Raw genomic sequence first — 19,574 nt, forward strand, 5'->3', positions numbered from 1 at the left:
ATTTTTTAGAATGACTACTATCAAAAAGATCAAAGATAGCAAATGTTGACAAGAATGTGGAGAAAAAACGGTCTTTGTACATTGGTGGTGGGGAATGTAAATTAATATAAGTACTGTGGGACAAAATATGGAGTTTCCTCAAGTAATTAAAAATAAAACTATGATATGATCCCACAATCTCACTTCTGAGTCTATAGCAACGGAAATGAAATTGGTATCTGGAAGAGATAGCCACACTCCTAGGTTCATTGCTATTATTCACCATAGATATAGAAACAACCCAGTGCCTGTTCAACAAATACATAAAGAAAATGTGGAAAATATGCATAGTGGAATTCAGCCTTGAAAAAGAAGTAAACCTTGTCATTTACGACAGTATGGATGAATCTGGAGTACTGAGTAAAATAATCAAGGTGGAGAAAGACAAACACTGCATGATTTCACTTATTTGTGGAATCTAAAAAAGTTAAACTGTTAGAAGCAGGGTAGAATGGTGATTATCAGGAGCTGGGGGTGAGTGTTAGGGGAAATGGGGAGATGTTGGTCAAAGGGTACAAAGTTTCAGTTATGCAGCATGAGTAAGCTCTGAAGACCAAATGTACAGCATGGTAATTATAATTAACTATACTGTATTTTATTCTGGAAATTTCCTAAGAGAATAAATCTTAAATGTTATTACCACACACCAAAAAAAGGTAACCATACAATATATTCATTCATTTGATTGTGATAATAATTTTACAGTGCATATCAAAACATCATGGGGTGCCTGGGTGGCTCAGTCAGTTAAGCATCTGACTCCTGACTTCAGCTCAGGTCATGATCTCACAGTTCATGAGTTTGAGCCCTGCTTTGGGCTCTGTGCTGACAGCGTGGATCCTGCTTGGGATTCTCTCTCTCTCTCTCTCTCTCTCTCTCTCTTTCTCTCTCTCTCTCTCTGCCCCTCCCCTGCCCTCTCTCTCTCTTTCTCAAAGTAAATAAATACAACTTAAAACAAAACAAAAAAGCCCATCACATTGTATGCCTTAAATATATGCAATTTCCATTTGAAATCTGTACCTCAATAAAGCTAGAAAAAAGTGCCCCAAAAGGGGTTGTATCTCCATTTCTCATATACTCAGCAAACATACATAGCAGCTAAGACTGATCTTTGAAGACTGAGCCATACTTACATTTTTTGACAGACCCCAGAGAAAGAAAGTAACTGAAAAAGAATGGATTCCATCTGATAATATGGAGGATGTCAATGTGGGATACCTGAAGCCACTAGAATGGAATATGTTGGCTATGTTTTTTATTGAGAAGATATTTATGGTGCTTGTCCATCTCCTTAGACTAAAAGCCACATGATAGCAGGGGCTGTGTGCTTCTCATTCCCTAGCACTCATTCTATTACCTGGTAGACGGTACATAGCCATTCAGTAATCTTCTGAGAAATGCATAAAATGACAGGATGGCTGTATACTGTATACAATTAGACTGTGAAGTCTTAACTTCACAGATGCTTCTCTGCTGTGATGTGTTATTTCTCTTAGCCTTTGGCACAAGGGTCAGTACATGGTAAGCACTCAATGAAGGCACCATGGATGCATTAGGGCAGTTAGCACACCTCCCCTTTGGAGCCTCTACTATAGTAGAAGAATATAAGTATTATATATAATATATGTATTTTTTTCCCTGAGCTGATCTCCAAGTACTTCTGGCCTTATCCCCTGCCTTCTCTTTTCCTAGATGCTCTCAGAAAACACTGAATCTTCTAGCTCCTTTAGCAACCTAATGAGCCAGACCACTTCTTACTCTATCCCCACATTTCAAGTAGTGGATTCATGTCTCTTGTGTGAAAAGAGAAGCAAGTTATACAAAGCACTGTTCAAATGTAATGTTTTGCTATTGTTAAAGCATCCTATTACAACGCCAGCTTCACAATTCCGTAGCAACAACACAAGGTCTGAAAAAAGGTGATAATTTTATAGCAAAAGGGATAGTTCATCTCTGTAGAGAATAAAACTGTCATTGATCTTCATGACAAATTGAATCTCAGGGTCTGAAAATATAGACCTTGTTTTCCTTCTTTTATTTTTTTTTCATTATAAGGATGACCTTACCTCTATTGTAAATCAAAAGTAACTAGTGCTTTGTGGCTTTTATAGAGTTACAAGGGACAAAAAAGGGCCCATGGCACCAGTCCATTACTATGCATCTTATCTGGGGAGGCTTCATAGGTATGTTCTTTAGTTTCTGTGTGTTGACATTTGCTCTTGAGCCTCCTGGTTAAACAGAGAAGACACAAACTAAGTTTCTTCATCGTGAGGGACGAATTATTTTCAGGAAAATTTCACAGCTGTAAAAGACAAAGACAAAAAGCAGTAGTAATAGCTTAAACAAATGCCAATTTTACTTTTATTTTAATGTAATAAGGATTTCAAAAGAAAGAGGAAAAATACCAGATTAAATTTCCATTCGATAATTTAAACAAGTAAGGTGAACAACATAGTTAAAATTGCTTTCTAATTTTTAACTATATTTTCCATTTTAAGGATAGAGATTAAAGGTAGACTGAATAAATATGCATTTAATTTTACTAAAGGCAGTGTGCCTTTAAGAAGCTTATACAACAAATCCACCTGTAGAACAAATTATGGATGTGACAAGCAAAACAGTACAATTAGACTATGGTAGGGAGTTTAATGTTAATTTTTAAAAATCACAGAAAACCTAATATAGGAGATAGCATCTGAAAGATGAAGGTTTTTGAACATGCATAAAATGGGAGTTATATTAAAAGTGGGAGAATAGCATAAGCAAAACATAAAAATAATAAAATACAGGAAATGTTCACAAATCATGGAATATACCCCTCTATAGTAGGAGTAGTGTAGGAGATAAAGCCAGAAAGATAGCATCAAATCTTGTCATGGAAAATATTGGATGATAGATTAAGAAGCTTAATATCGATTCTGTAGGCAAGAAAGCATGGTGGATATAAGTGTGGGGCTCTGAAATCTGGCAAAGTCGAGTTTAATATCTGGTGATGACATTTAGTAGCTGTGTGGCCTACTAGGTGTCTCTGAGAGTCATTGGTAATATGGATTTGAGAATAGTTCTTACCTCATTGAATGCTGAGAAGGACAAACAACCTAATGCATATAAATACTTAGCACTGTACCAATACTATACCAGTGCAGGAAAAGTATTAGCAATTATTATTATAGACAATGGGGAGCTACGAATAGCCTTCAAACTGGAGGATATTGTTCTATGTCTTGGATGAGAAGAGAGTCAAAGGCAACCTAATGTATGGGTTTGGTGTATATTAACAATCAAGACAGGGGGGTCACTTTTAGAGATACTATGACAATCCAGAGCAATAGGGAGCAAGATCAGGTGCTGGAGGCAATGTCTGGAGAAGAATTATGAGTTTGGATAGGCTTGAGACAAATTAGAAAGTTTTCAGCTTTTCTTTTTCTTTTTTTTTTTTTAATAGTACATTTACTTTTGAGACAAAGAGAGACAGAGCATGAGTTGGGGAGGGGCAGAGAGAAAAGGAGACACAGAATCTGAAACAGGCTCTAGGCTCTGAGCTGTCAGCACAGAGCCCAATGTGAGGCTCGAAACCCACGAACCTCAAGATCTGACCTGAGCCGAAGTCAGACGCTTTACTGACAGAGCCACCCAGGTGCCCCAAAAGTTTTCAGCTTTTCACAAGAAGCCATCAACCAAAAATACACAAAATTATATGCTAATGACCCAAACAATATTTATCTTTTTAAAAACCAGTATCATACATTGAGAGCACAACTATTCTTGAGATGAAATTAATGATCATATTCTAGAATGTTGCAATTGAAATGGTGTTTAGTTACACTAGACTGGCTTTGTACCATGCCCAAGAAAATGCCAACAAAGTTTCACAGAAGATATCCAAATCTCTTAACCTTTTAAATATTTTATAACAAAAGGGTAGCAAACCACATGCATATTTGTAATAAAACTAATAAGACTTGACCACTCTGAGGGTTCCCATTAATTCTAGTGAGTCTGCATCTAACAAGCAGGTAAAAGCAACATTTTGAGATAACCTCACTTCTGATCAACCTGCTTACCCCAAGGTGGACTTTTCAAATCAGTGCATTATACTGAAAATCTTTGGGAAAATCACAGAATTCAGAGTATGCTTGAGGCAAAGGGGATTTTCTATGTAGACCAAAGTTGGTGTGAACTAAAAGAGAGTCTGCTGACCCTGCCTGACACCCTCTGTGAGTTGTAAAATATTTGCCTGTTGGAACAAGTTTAAATTTAACTATATAGTCATGTTTTGTGATTAGGCAATTAAAAAACATTTTACAAAATTCAAGGTTTCTTTAAGTGAAAAATTCCAACTACTTTGACAACAGTCTCCAAGCTATTATCTGTATTTAAAATACTGCCTTATGAGCTTGAGATAGTCAATATGCATACTTTGAATTCAGGGAGAAAAAAAAATCATAGATTTAATAAATAACTTGGGTGTGATGTAATGTAAAGATAGACAAAAAAATTAAGGTAAAATCAGTGGGTTAGGAGAGCATACGGATCAGGACCGAGGGTCACAAGTTAGTGTGAAGCAACCTTTTTTTGGTTATATCACTGATCATAGTTAAGCTAGCATGACAGTAATCAGAGATTCAAAGTTTGGATTGGTATCCATGACTTTATGAGAATTGATTGCTCTTGGACAGCTGACTTTGCTAAGTGAAAAGAGAGAGGTGTGGGAGGGAGAGGGAGAGAAAGAGAGAAAGGGAGAAAGAGGGGGGAGAGAGAGGGAGAGGGAGAAAGCGAGAGAGGAAGGGAGAAGGGAGGAGAAAGAGAGGGAGAGAGGGAGGAATAGAGAGAATGAGAAAGAGAAGGAGACAAAGAGGGAGAGAAGGAGGAAGAGACTTCACAAGCTGGGCCTAAAATCAATCAGTAACTCAAAAACACCTTGTTTGGGGGCGCCTGGGTGGCTTAGTCAGTTAAGCGTCCGACTTTCGCTTGGGTCATGAACTCGCGGTTCGTGGGTTCGAGCCCCGCGTCGGGCTCTGTGCTGACTGCCAGCTCAGAGCCTGGAGCCAGTTTCAGAGTCTGTCACTCTCTCTCTCTCTGACCCTCCCCTGCTCATGCTGTCTCTCTCTCTCCTAGAAATAAGTAAAACATTAAAAAAAAAAAAAAAACCTTGTTTGTCTGAAAAGCTTTTCCTATCAAGGTGACTAAAGGAAATAGGAGAGTTCTCTTACAACCAAAGGAGGGAAAGATAAGTGACACAACACACAATATTTGTTGAGGAAAAATAACACTGCTACAAGAATACAATTTTATTGATTGTTGCTATGTACTGAACGCTAGGTCTGCTTCATGCTGAGAGCTAGGTCTGCTTCATGCTGAGAGCTAGGTTTCTCAAGTAGACTATCTCCCTATTTTTTTTTTAATGTTTTATTTATTTCTAGGAGAGAGCGAGAGAGACAGCGTGAGCAGGGGAGGGTCAGAGAGAGAGGGAGTCACAGACTGAAACAGGCTCCAGGCTCTAAGCTGGCAGTCAGCACAGAGTCCGACGCGGGGCTCGAACCTACGAACCGCGAGATCATGACCTAAGCGAAAGTCGGACGCTTAACCGACTAAGCCACCCAGGCGCCCCACTATCTCCCTATTTTTTGTGCTCCACAGGAGAGGAAATTCTTCCTGCTGTTGAGAACAAACCAGTGAGAAGAGAGGGAAGCAAGATGGCCCAGTCCACAATGACAATATGCAGTGGGGAAGAGATGTAAAAGGCTGTCAGCTGACTCCCAGACCACTGTTCTTAACCTTTACATTTCCTTCTTCCTTAAATACCTCTGCAGTATTTAACCAACTTTCACAAGTGGAAACTGCTCCCTAATTTATGAAAAAACATGTATTTTGATTTTGAGAAAGTTTTTTAAGGGCTTTAAATTTGTTGAGAATACTGCTTTCAATTCTATTATATGAACTGGGTCTATGTGAAATCTTAGGTTTTCTTTACATGACACTTTTTTCCCTCCACACATTTCCTAAGGAAAAAGGAGAGACTGAAAGCTGAGGGGTTCAGTAAGATTAAATTATGATAATTATAATTTCTAAACCCTTGAGTGGCTCCTTTTCTCTCCAGGGGAAAATATCAAATAATAGGTTGTTAAGGAGGCTAATTATGGAAGGTTTCTTAGGGGAGAAATAAAAAAATAAAAATAAAACAAAAGATAGTTTAAAAAATTAAGTTCTGTTTCAAGAGAAGTGAGTCAGACTTCCATAAAGCAGGAAGAACTATAACTTCAGGTACAACTTCTGTCAATGAGATGGTATTTCTGCTGAAAAGCACCCATCTCTGCAACTGATAGGAAGTCTCACTTAAAAAGGAAGACACCAAAATATGGAGGTGAAGAGTAAATATTTTAGGACCAAACAGAACTGCATGTGAGACTTAGGCCCACCATTTACCAGCAACAGCTACAGTTTTTGTTACATAAAACTGAAATAAATGAGTACCTACCACAAAGGGTTATCATGAGTGTTTAGTAAGATAATGTGTGTGAAGTGATTAGCATGGTTTTTGGCTTCTCTTTATATTCAATAAATAATAGCAGGTGGTGGTGATGGTGACAGCATTGGTAGAAAACACTGGACATATCGTTTAGAGGAGGCCTTCACAACTTTTATGTGTTTACAAAGCCCCTGGAGTCTTGTTTTTTAATGTTTATTTATTTATTTTTAAGAGAGAGAGAGGGAGAAAGAGTATAAGCAGGGGAGGGACAGACAGAGAGAGACAGAGAATCCCAAGCAAGCTCTGTGCTGTCAGTACAGAGCCTGATGTGAGGCTCAATCTCCCAAACCACCATATGATGACCAGACCCCAAAAAGAATGCTTAACCAAATGAGCCACCCAGGTGCCCCCACCTGGAGTCTTATGAAGATGCAGATTCCAATTCAGCAGGGCTGGGATGGGGCTCAAGATTTTTCACCTCTAACAAACCTAGGTGATGCTATCTTAGGCTGTTGGTCTGAGCATCACACTTGGAGCTTTAGATTGAGGACACTGTGGGAAATACACACGGAAGACAGTGGGAATGAAGATCATTCCTCAGATGAATTACTGAGTGTAGAGACTTTTACAGTAATCATATTCTTTAGACATGACACTTGCTTTCCATTCCTGTGCTTTGGTCATTGGGCTATTAAATTTATTTCAGTAAGTTCTGAAGAGGAGTGACTCCCTGACCTCCACAGTGGGGTACAGAGATGCAGATGTGGGTCCTCCTGGTGAGGAATTTATAATTTATCTACAATGACAAGACCCACATGAATAAAATGAAATGGCAATACAAGGATGAACAAAATCAAACACACAGATGTATGGAATGAGAAACCAATAGTTCTACAGGATAGAAAAGGAAGAGAAGCAAACTTTCAGTTGCAAACAGTCAAGGTTGCAGAGGCCTTTTTTCTTCTCACAGGCAGGCTGCTCTACAGACAATAACCCATCTCAAGAAGACAGGACAAGCAATTCTTCCTAACTTAAGATATGCCAACTTTCACTTCTATAAGGAAAAATCATCAGAGATCCCTAGTAAAGACAAGTGGTAGGTGGAGGGCAATACTGCCCTCGTTGGTAGTCTAGGTACCCAAACTCAGCATCTCTCATTAGATAGGAAAGTCGCTATCCCTTCAAGGTGTGAACTGACTCTATGGTATTTCAAAGCCAAGAACTGCAGACCTAGTCAAGCACAAAATGGTCATCTATTCTTAATAGTCTGGGGATGGAGTGATAAGAGACATCACTCTCCTTAAGCCTTCGAGAAAAATAAAATAGGGCTAAAGATACCTTACATCAGAAGGTGAAAATCATCTATGATGAAAGTATGTATAGCGCGTGCAACATATATTTCCTTTTCTTTTCTTTTCAAGATTGCCATTGCGCAAAGTCAGTGACAAAGTAGCACTTATAGATGCACACACAACTGTGTATATATACATGCAAACTCACACATGAATCTGACAGAGGCCCAAAGGCAAAAATGCTTTATCATTTCATAAAAATTAATTAAAAAGTGAAGAATGGAATCAATTAGAGGTAAAGTGCTGTGTAATAGAAAATACTTTCTAGTCATTACAGCTAATTATAGAAGGAGCAAATCATGACTTTTAAAGGGCCCTAATTATTACAGAAAAAATTAATTAGCAGGAATTCTCAGCTGGACATGTCTTTGGACAAAAGGAATATCCAACTAAAGAGGCTTGGCAGGCCAAAAAAGATCAATGGAATTTCTGAGAATAGAAGCTCTTGAGAACTCTGGGTCCTATAAGTTTGTTTGCTGGTAAGTAGCATGTTTACTGTCCATACTAGGGCCCCAGAAGATACACTAAAATCTGTGACTTGGTGTAGTATGCTATGCGTACTTCTAATAAGTCACCCTAATAAAAAGCCCTGCTTTTATCCTGGGTATGAGAAATGGACTCAAAGAATTAGCTTCATGAATCAATCTATGTTCAACCATCTGAAGGCACTTCAGATTGTCCGGTAGCCTCAGGGTTATATATGTAAACTATTTCTTCCAATGACAGAGTAACACCTGTTGTTCAATGTTGTTCTGGTTAATAACCTGATGGATAACAGCTCTGTCTCTATTCAACCTTCTTCATCTCATATTGTTTTAGTATGATTTCTTTTTTCTTAGAGTATTTATTTTACTTTCTAATTATACAATTATACAAATAACATGTGCTCATTGAAGACACTGTAGAAAACTGAGTAAATGCTAAAAAGGAACAAAAGAAAATCAGGTCATTTTATGTTAAATCAACTTTGGCAAAAAGCCTAGTGTTAGTGCTTTGAAATTTTAGAATATCATACTTGTTTCCTGTGCCCAACGGAATTGTGTTAATCAACTTTGACATTGATTTTGCCATTTCTGTTAAATATTATCCTTAATAGATGTTATTTTTGCTATTGTTTTTAAAAATCAGGTGGAGGAAATGTTTGTATAACCCGTTTGTTGAACAAACCATATTTGTAGAATGTGAGCAGAAAGGAAGCTTATTTTTCAGAAGCACCTTTGCTAAGCCATTCTCATGGACTTGGCTTTGCCATTTCTTGAATGAAATACCAGGCTAGTGAAAGATTTTATGACCAGTATCATGTAAACAGCTAAGATTCTCAGAGGCTTAAAACCTTTTCCCTCCTCCAGCTCAGACCTGCTTTGGGCTCAGAAGCCTGACATGGGGATGCAATGAGGAGATGGAGAAAGCCACAGCCATGGTCTTCATAATGTTACTATCTTATGTTTTACAGATGGTCCCCATTTACAATGATGCAAAAGTACACACATTCAGTAGAAGCTGTACTTCCAATTCTGAATTGGGATACTTGTCTAGGCCAGCAATAAGTAGGTGCGATACTCTCTCATGGCGCTGGGCAATGGCAGAAGTTGCAGCTCCTGATCAGCCATGTGATCACCAGGGTAAATAACTGATACACTTACAGCCATTCTATACCCAGACAACTAATCTGTTTACTTTTAGTAGAGTATTCAAAAATTACATGAGATATTCAACACTTTAATATAAAATGGGCTTTGTGTTGGATGATACTGCCCAAATGTAGGGTAATGTAAGTTCTCTGAGCATGTTCAAGGTAGGCTAGGCTAAGCTACAAGGCTCAGAAACTTAGGTGTATTAAATGTATTGTCTACTTACAATATTTTCAAATTCTTGACATGTTTATAGAGACAGAACCCCATTCTAGGTCAAAGAAGATCTGCACTTTGAACTGTTGATTTCCCATGTTGCCTCTAGTTTCCTCAGGGGAGGAGTAGAAAGAAGGAGAGAAGTAAGGGTCAAAGATGGCCTAATCAAGCTGGTGTAGCTAGCATCTTGCTTTAATGCCCACTAGGTATATCTAATATCCAAAATGGATTATATATTTCCTGGGTAATTTTGTGAGTTCTTTAGACACATTGCCAATTCCCCTGATGAAAGCATCACCAACTGTGCATATGACCACTACCTCAGCATCTGATTTCTGGAAGACCACCCTTCTTTGAGTTCTCCCCTCTAGGAAGTTCTCTTGGAAAGATGGCATTTAAAATAAGGACCTCTTTCTGGTCGATATCTGTGAGCACTTTGCTCCCTCCAGGCTTCAGTGGAGCTAGGTGTTTTCCAGAGAACCCAGATTATGATCTCACGGCAGACAGATCTGTCTGGTGTGTGCCAGGAATCATCCCTACATCCTTCAGTCTTAGTTCCATATTGTAACCTCACTGGTTCTCCCAGGAGCACACACTGAGACAAAAATTTCTGTAGAAGTAATTTACATAAGTAGTGTTCCTAAGGAGCACCATAAAAGGAGTGAGAAAGAGAAGGACAGGAAGCTAACAATGGTCATATTATCCAGCAATTTAGAACACTGAAGGCAACTGGGCTTCATTTCCACTGGGAGCTCTGAGAGACACTAGACAATCTGCCTTACAGTCATCCCATGTGTGGAAAGATGAACTGGGGCATTGAGTTATCAATTCCTTTTTGCCTTTCACCAACAGTTGCTTCCAAGGGGGCATTCTGTCCCCTGCATTTCTGCCTGGCCAGGGCACAGAACACATGATCTCAGGTGACTAGAGCAGGCTCCAGGTAGAGTTCTGAGTGCTTGCATTTAGAATCTGTTGGGTCAGCTACTACTGGGATGGAGAGTGTCCACTGACAGCATCTGCTCTCCTTTACTCCTTTAACTGGAGGTGAGAAGTAAATAATCTGTTTCTTTTATTTCCAGACATTTGTAGCAATTTAAATATTTTTATGTATGTATGTATGTATGCATGTATTCATACGGCAACAAAATGTACATAACATAAATTTTACCATTCTAATCATTTTTTAAGCGTGCAATTTAATGGCATTAGGTATATTTGTGACATTGTACAGATATGACCGCTAGTCATTTCCAGAACATTCTATCCTAAACAGAGTTCTGTACCCATTGAACATAAGTCTCCATTCCTTGTCTCCCCTGCCTCTGGTAATCTCTAATCTATTTTCTGTGTCTTACAAATTTGCCTAGTCTACATTCCTTATTTAAGTGGAATCATACATTTGTCCTTTTTGTATCTGCGAGCACCTCTTTTTAGTTCCCTTATAGTGGAGGATAAGTGAAGAGTTCACTTGCACAAACCTTTTATCACATACTGTCATGGTGGTTTGGCACTTCCTGTGATATACTGGCTTCAAGGCCTGAGCCAAAAAAAGGCGGGGGAGGAGTTCTGTTTTGACAACCTGTCCACATCTGTATTAGCTCATGATAATCTAAGCTGTTATTTCCATTGAAGGAAATAAGCACGTGACTTTGACCATTGCCAGTATACCTTTCCATTCACATTTGGGTAGCTTTTGATTCATGGAACAGTATGATGATGAGTTTCAATTGCCAACAGTCTATTTTTCCTTTTGAGAATTTTAGATACTCTGCAAATCTGGAGGTAGATAAAGATGACTTCTTTAAACACGTACTTACTCTTGAGGATCAAATGTATATATGCTTTTTGGTCCTTTAAAAAAAGTGATATTATTAATGAAGGGTGCAAAAAATTCCATATTTTGCTGGATTTTAAGGTCAAGAAGTGATGACATAAAGAGCAAGTTTGCTTCTTGAATGCCATTTCTGTCATATTTGTTCAACCTCTTTGTTACTTAATCTATATCTAGTGTTGTGTCAAAAAAGATTTCAGATTGGTTTCCATCTTTGCAGTACTGACGAAGATAGTCATATTGATCATTTATTTTAACTCTGTTGAGAGAACAATATATTCTTGACAAGAATTCATCACCCCCCTACTAGCTTCTGCTTTATAGAAGTGAATATGTTGGGGCACCTGGCTAGCTCAGTTGGTAGAGCATGTGACTCTTAATCTAGGAGTTGTGAGTTTGAGTCTCACATTAGATGTAGAGATTACTTAATAAAATATTAAAAAAGAGAAGTGAATATGGAAAGCATCAAGTGAAACTAAACATTGGCAGATCTCACCATCTCTCTTCTTTAAAAACAAGAGTAAACCACCTGGGTGAAGAACTTGACTGTGCCTAGAGACAGAATTACATGTGATGCACACATATTTTTAAAAATAATGCAAAGTGATGGTTGTGGGGAAGATTGGTGGGCATAGCCTACCTGGGAGTATGGCACTGAACAGTTGGTTATTTTATAATAGAGATCCAGGATAGTTTAGACTTAGGCATCAGGGGTAGAACTGAGGATGTGGAAGAAGGTAAGTACTAAACTAAATGAGTATCGGAGAGCATTGTAATAACCTTTTTACAAAGAGAAAAAAGGCGGGGGGGACTTCTAACATAAAGATAAGCTCAGCTTCATCTTTATTTATCTATCCACTTTTTTAAAAACTCGGAAAAGAAGGTAAGTGGAATGTACAAGGGTAAGATATTTTAATGTTGCTTACATGTAAACAAGGGTGAAGTTGGAAAAATTGGCCACAGTTTCAAGCCAACCTCACCCTCCCAACTTTTTTCATTTCATTACATTTTAATTTTTAAGTTGTTTTCCACATTTTTACATGTCAATGTAAGTCAAGTAACATTTTTTAAGCATGTAATACAGAAGTGGAGACTGAGGCAGATACAGATTGGAAATAGAAGAAACAAAAGTCATTATCCCTGCCTGTGAGGATTAGATGTATTAATGCTTTTAAATTGTTCCAAGACTAAATTTCATTTTCAAAAATATCGTGTAGCAATTTAAGCATATTCATGAGCATCACACAGCCATATCCAATTAATGTGTACATGACCAATTTGAATTTTGTATATAGGAGTTGGATTATACTTTGCTCTTGTGTCTTTAGTTTTGGCAAACAAATAGCATAATAAGCAGAATCAGTTTATGGAACAGTGAACTAGACAGGGCACCAGCATAAAATGGTCAAATATTTGCCAATAACTGTCTTCAACCCTGCACTGTCAAATATTCTCTATCTTTTAAGGACATCTTGAGCAGAGTCTACAACCTCTGCCTGACAATGACCTCCAACCAAGAACCTCCAGTAGACCTGTGGTTATAAGTTGAGATCAGGACTCACAGCAGCAAGGGAGAAGATGTATCATGGGGAAGCATGGAACACTGTTAGAACAGCCTGGCTACAGGATTTGGGCTTGTGTGAGGTGATTCTGGGAAGGGTTTAAGCTTTTGGAATGGGCTTTAGGAAGTCGAGCTTTGTTCTAGATTTGGTACCAACAGCAAGTAGAGGCAACTCTGTGATTGGGTATCTAACTGAATCACTGTAGAGCCAGACTAAAGCTGTAATCGGTTTAAAGTACCAGTCACTCATGTTAGCTAGGAGTGGAGTTATTTGAAATTTTGTGGATTGCACAGTCTCCTTGCTTTGGTCTTTGCTTAGAAAAAATTATGACGTGGTCTTGTTTCGTTTCACTTCACATTTATGGAGCAGACTTGTCTGATGTAGGCAATCTATGAAACAACGTATGTGCACTCATTGTGAGGGCACAGGGTAGCTTGTAGCAGTACAAAGGCCTCACTGGTAATATGAGGACAGCTCGTGGCTGGCTGTGACTTTTTCTCTTTCTCACTCATCACCTTTAGCTATTATCAAGTCTTGTCTGTATAGTCTATCTCCTTCTATCTTTGGCTCATTCAAGGACCCATGGAAGACAGGGACTTGTCCAAAGCCAGCTCTCCCCTGGAGTACATTTATCACAAGCTGGGGACCCTGAAAAGCATGCTTAAGTTTTTATTATGTGACACAGAACATGAAACCCTTACTGTGACTATTTCACCATCCCCTTTTTGTTCTCCCCACAGCAGCTTACCTCATTCACTGGGATTCTTTTTCTCTACCTCATCATTTCCCTTAGATTTTCTTCTTCTCTGTCTACTTCTTCTCTGCCTACTTTCCCAGGGAAGGTCAGCAAATCCTTTGTCTAAGCAGAAGCGCAGGAAGGATTTCTCCTTTTCCTGTAGCCCTCTCAATTTCTATGCATGGTTCCCTTGAAAGGCAAAGAGCAGTCGCTCTAATCTCTCGCAGAGAAGAAGGCAAGTTTCTTCACTCCTTGTCAAGTCAAATGCTTATATGGATGATTGGAGGTGGTGGTAGCTAAATTGCGGGGGGGGGGCAGAGGGGGCCCTCGAAGGCCTCTGGCTGCTGTCTTAGAAGTCCTGGAGCATAACATCTACTCCCCCTTGTGGCTGCTAGCTTCAGAATGAGTGCATTTTCATGGTCCACGCTTTGGGTCCTTGTCTGCAATTCTAAAACAATGAAAGAATGCACACTCAGAATCTCATTCTACAGGACTGCAAGGAAGAGTTCTAAATCTCTTTAAAGATCCAATTATCTAGATTCACTCATAGTTGGAATCTTTATGTTAATTACCAACGTTTCCCATAATCATAAAGGCATGTGTACTTGACCTAGAATGGAATTCAGTCTTTGGAAATGTCTGCCTCATGGATGGTTTTGAGAAAGATTCAAAGGTAATGGTTGAGAAAGAGTGCCATGATCGATAACCAGTGTCTGTCATGGGTACAGCATAGAAAAGTGGAGGTATCTTTGACAAGCATGGGCTGATCCTAAAGCAGGAGATACTTGTTCACATTAGCAGGAATACTACGTTGTTGAAAGCAAAAACGAAAAAAAAATCTATTGGTGAACATCTTTATAATTTTGACATTTTTATTAATTCAATTTGAATTTCTTTGCCACTATAAGTGAACTGCAGAAGTTTGTTTGTTAAGTCTCAAACTATACTTGACCTCCTGAAAGGGTTTATTCAGGGTATTTTTAAAAATTGGTTTTTAAAAAATCTTTAAAGTGTATCTTTCTTATAGTGACTAAAAAAAAGTAAGCCTAACTAAGCAATGAATTTACTGAGCAAGCAGAGATACCAAGCTGACACTCATGAAGTAATTAGATGAGGGAATCTGGGGATTTAAATGGCACATACAGCAATGAAAACTGCTAGAAAGATATGATAAACAAAAATTCTTTTCCTGTTAGTAGGAGAAATTATCAATACAGTAAGTACCAAGAGACAATTATTCTGAGAGTGAAATGTGGTCAGTGTAGAATGGAAAAGAAAGGTATTAACATCAGCACTTTCACCCATGTTATTTAACATCATAAATCCTCCTGTCTTATTGGCCAATGGGGAATAATCAGCATGTTCAAGAAACTGTCACCTTTTATCCACATAGATTTTTGTAAGAACCACAAGCATCATTGGCATTTATAGTGTGTTAGCTGACAAAAGCAAATCAATGGGAACTTCAAAAAGAGTATTCATATTAGTAATTAGAATTAATCTAGTAGACAAGTTGGGTCAGTAAACTGGTTGCAAATGGTGGGCAAGAACAGAGAGTGTTGTCAGAGGATGAGCCTATAAATACTCATGTAACACTGTCAATTAAAGAATAAACCTGATATGAAATGAAATTTCATGGTGCTTTGGTTACTGTCACAGAAATGATTTAAATTTAAATTATAGCAAACAGACCTCCCTCCCCCCCCCATTTAAAATCATTGTGTAATACCGGAATACTTTACTTTTCAGAGTTAGATATTTGGACTTAATCACAACGAGCCATGTGCCGAGGGAGGTGGAAGACCAAACCACTCGTCTTCAGTTAAGACCCAGAAGTGAGGTGGAGACCACAGTCTTCAATTTTCGAGTTCTAGTCTTCTTGTTCAAGTACCCAGAGCCATAGCTCCAATGCTTAGCTTTGTTCTCTTGAAATGAATGACCAAATGCAATATTTATTAATAAACTTCACAAGCTTTCTTTTTTTTTTCTACCTGTAAAATTTTACTCAAAAATACACAATAAGCGGTTTAGAAGTGAAGTTCATGTACTTTGGAGGCAAGCTGCCAAGATGTTTGTGTCCATGTAATATCAACATCTGTTTGAAAGGCCTGGAGCAACTGTATAAAGTCTATGTACATCAGATTCCTTATAATAATACTATCTCAAAATAGAACTTTATGGGAGATGATTGGGACCATGTCAACAAAATTTTATTTGTGGCATACAGTTAGTACCTGGAAAATATTAGCTGCTCCATTAAAACATCACATGTTTTTTTTTTTTTCCAGACATACCTGGTTAATAAAGCAATAGAATATGACATGTACACAATCCAAAATTTTTTACACTGTTAGTATTACCAGTCTAGTGAATACTAAATCTTCAATGGTATTTGTTTTGAGTAATGTCAAAGTTGCATTAGCCATCAAGAATACAAATCAGGGGCACCTGGGTGTCTCAGTCAGTTAAACATCTGACTTCAGCTCAGGTCATGATCTCACAGCTTATGGGTTTGAGCCCAGGTTCAGGCTCTGTGCTGACAGTCAGCTCAGAGCCTGGAGCCTGCTTTGGATTCTGTATCTCCTTCTCTCCCTTCTCCTCCCCTGCTTGTGCTCTGTCTCTGTCTCTCTCTCAAAATAATAAACATTTAAAAAAAAGAAAATACAAATCAAAATCATAAAATACAACTCAACACCAAAAAAAAAAAAAACCCTAAATAATTCAGTTTAAAAATGGGCAGATGTTTCTGATTCTGTGTCTCCCTCTCTCTCTGACCCTCCCCTGCTCATGCTGTCTCTTTCAGAAATAAATAAAACATTAAAAAAATAAAAAAATAAAAATGGGCAGAATAGACTTTTTTTCCAAAGAAGACATACTAATGGCCAGCAGACATGTGAAAACATTCTCGGTATCATTAGTAATCAGGGACATGCAAATCGAAACCATGGTGAGATATCACCTTACACCTGTTAGAATGGTTAGGATCAAAAAGACAAGAAATAAAAAGTGTTAGTGATGATTTGAAGAAAGGAACCTTTGTGCACTGTTGGGAATGCAAACTGGTGCAGCCACTGTGTGACATAGTATGGAGGTTTCTTAAACAATTAAAAGAGGAATACCATATGATCCAGTAATTCTACTGCTGGCTGACTATTTACCCAAGGAAAATAAAAAACATTAATTCCAAAAGACATATGCACCCTTATATTATTGAAGTGTTTATAATAGCCCAAATATGGAAACCACACAAGTGTCCATATAGATGAGTGGATAAAGAAGACATACTTATATAACAGAAAGTAACTCAGCCATAAAAAGGAATGAAATCTTGCCACTTGCAACAACATGGATGGACCTAGATGGTATAATGCTAAGTTAGACAGAGAAAGACAAATACCATATGATTTCACTTATATGTCGAATTAAAGAAATGAAATAAATGAACAACAGCTAAAAGAGAGACAAACCCAAATACAGACTCTTAAATACATTGAACAAATTAGTAGTTGTTGGAGGGAAAGTAGATAAGGGATGGGTGAAACAGATAAAGGGGATTGAGAGCACACGTAGCATGATTAGCACTGAGTAACATATAGAAATGTTGAATCGTTATGGTGTACACCTGAAAATAATATAACACTGTATGTTAACTATGCTTCAATAAAAATGAAAAATCTTTCATATCTACTAAGATAGCTTTAATAAAAAAACAGATAATGTGAAGACATTGGACATCCCAATCTTCATCAACTGATGAATGGATAAATAATGTGTTACACAATATTACTCAGCAATAAAAATGGACTATGTAGTGATCCAATATAAATGAATGTCAAAACTGTTACAGTAAGTGAAATGTGCTATAGTGAAAGAATCAAGTCACAAAAAGACACATACTGTATAATTCCATTTATATGAAATATCTAGAATAAGCCAATCTATAAAGACAGAACGTCTATGGTGGCCTAGGGCTGTGTGTGAGGTGAGGAGGGGGATGCTTAGGAATGACTGCTAACGGGGATATGATTTCTAATGGATTTCTAATGGGGATGACAATGTTGTAAAATTGATTGTGATGATAATTGCACAATTCTGTGGCTATGCTAAAAATTATTTAATTGTACACTTAAGAAATAATAGCAAAGTTAACAGTATCAGAAATTCTGACATGACATGGTCATGCAGTTAATAGGCCTGGTCATATCTTCACCATAAGCTGTTGCCAACATCCAGAATTAGAGCATGCTTAATTTCCATGCCAGGATTCAATCTTCTCAAAACGCAAATGGCCCTGCAGTGGTTAACATAAGAACTGTCACTAAGTATTAATCCCATCCTGTGAGGTAGTTATGTCTTTGGAAGTTGACATACTTAATATAAGCATATTTTGTTGAGAGAAGGTGAGGAAAAATGAAATGCCTTTTGATTACCAAGCAAGTGATAAGTTAGCACATGTGTTATTCCTGAAGAACATTCCTTCTAGATGAAGTCTCCTCTCAGGGATTCTGAGAATTCATTGATTCATCAGTCTGCAGATATCAACAGAATTAGACCCCAGATCAAAGTCAGGGTACATCCTGATTGCAAGAATATATAATTTCTTAACTTATTATCAGACTAAACCAGTTATTTTAAATAGCCAGGCACTTTCATATGAGTCAAAAGGCTTGGTCAAGAAAACAGCCATCCTTATTTCCTGTATTAAAGCCAGAGAGATCAGGGCCACTATATAGGCCACCTGCAGGACAAACACGGTTCCCAAAGAAACGGTTTGCTTGGTTTGCACTGTGGTTTTTGAATGGTTTTAGTCAATATCTTAGGTGAAGCATATGTTCTGAACTTTACCACCATTTTACCACATCCTAACAGCTTAAGCACATGCCTACCTCATTTTTTATTTACTTTAATGGTCTCTATAACCATTTGAAATTGTAACTGCTGGTCTAAAATTTTAAATACAAGTAAAGACACATATAAAAAATCATGTTTCCTGTAGATTTCTTAAAACATTTTAGAAAATCTGGCACATGCAGATCTTTACCTTTTGGGCCCTATCCAGCTGCTGTCTGAAAACCACGGAATGTAGACTCTGTGGAGTCTAGACAATTGATTCTCAAATTGGATTGTACATTGGCAGTACCTGAGAGCTTGTGAAAAGACAAGAGCTTTAGGCTCTGCTCCCAAGGTTTCTGGTTCATGGTGTCATGGGTGGGGCCCAATAATTTGCATTTCTAAAGAGTTCCTGGCTGATGCTGATAGCTGCTGGTCTGGGGATCACACTTTGAGAACCACTGATCTAGACAAATTAAAAAGCAAATATCAGTTTTCTTCGTTATTCATTCTTCGTTATTCAGTCTCCTGACTCTGACTAAAAGTAAAATAAAATAAAAATAACTACAGTTACCAGATGAGTGCTTGAACCCAAGGCAAGGCAGGTCAGATTCATTTTGGTGGAGTAAATTAGGATATTTGAAAGACTTCCTAGGCTTATGGCAAATCAAAAGATAAAGATGGTCGGCAAGTACTATCATTTGGAAAAATGGAACTAAATAATAATGGGGCAGCATGAGGCTGAAGCCTTAAATCAAGAGAGGGTTGGGCTGTATTCCTCCATGGGTCATGCCTTACAGTCAGCTGGGGATTTAAAAATACAGATGGGGAGGAGCAGTTGGGTGGCTCAATACATTAAGTGTCGGACTCTTGGTTTTGGCTCAGGTCATGGTCTCACAGTTTTGTGA

Source organism: Crocuta crocuta, unplaced genomic scaffold (assembly GCF_008692635.1).
Source record: "Crocuta crocuta isolate KB4526 unplaced genomic scaffold, BGI_CrCroc_1.0 scaffold126, whole genome shotgun sequence".
NCBI classification, from domain to species: domain Eukaryota; kingdom Metazoa; phylum Chordata; class Mammalia; order Carnivora; family Hyaenidae; genus Crocuta; species Crocuta crocuta.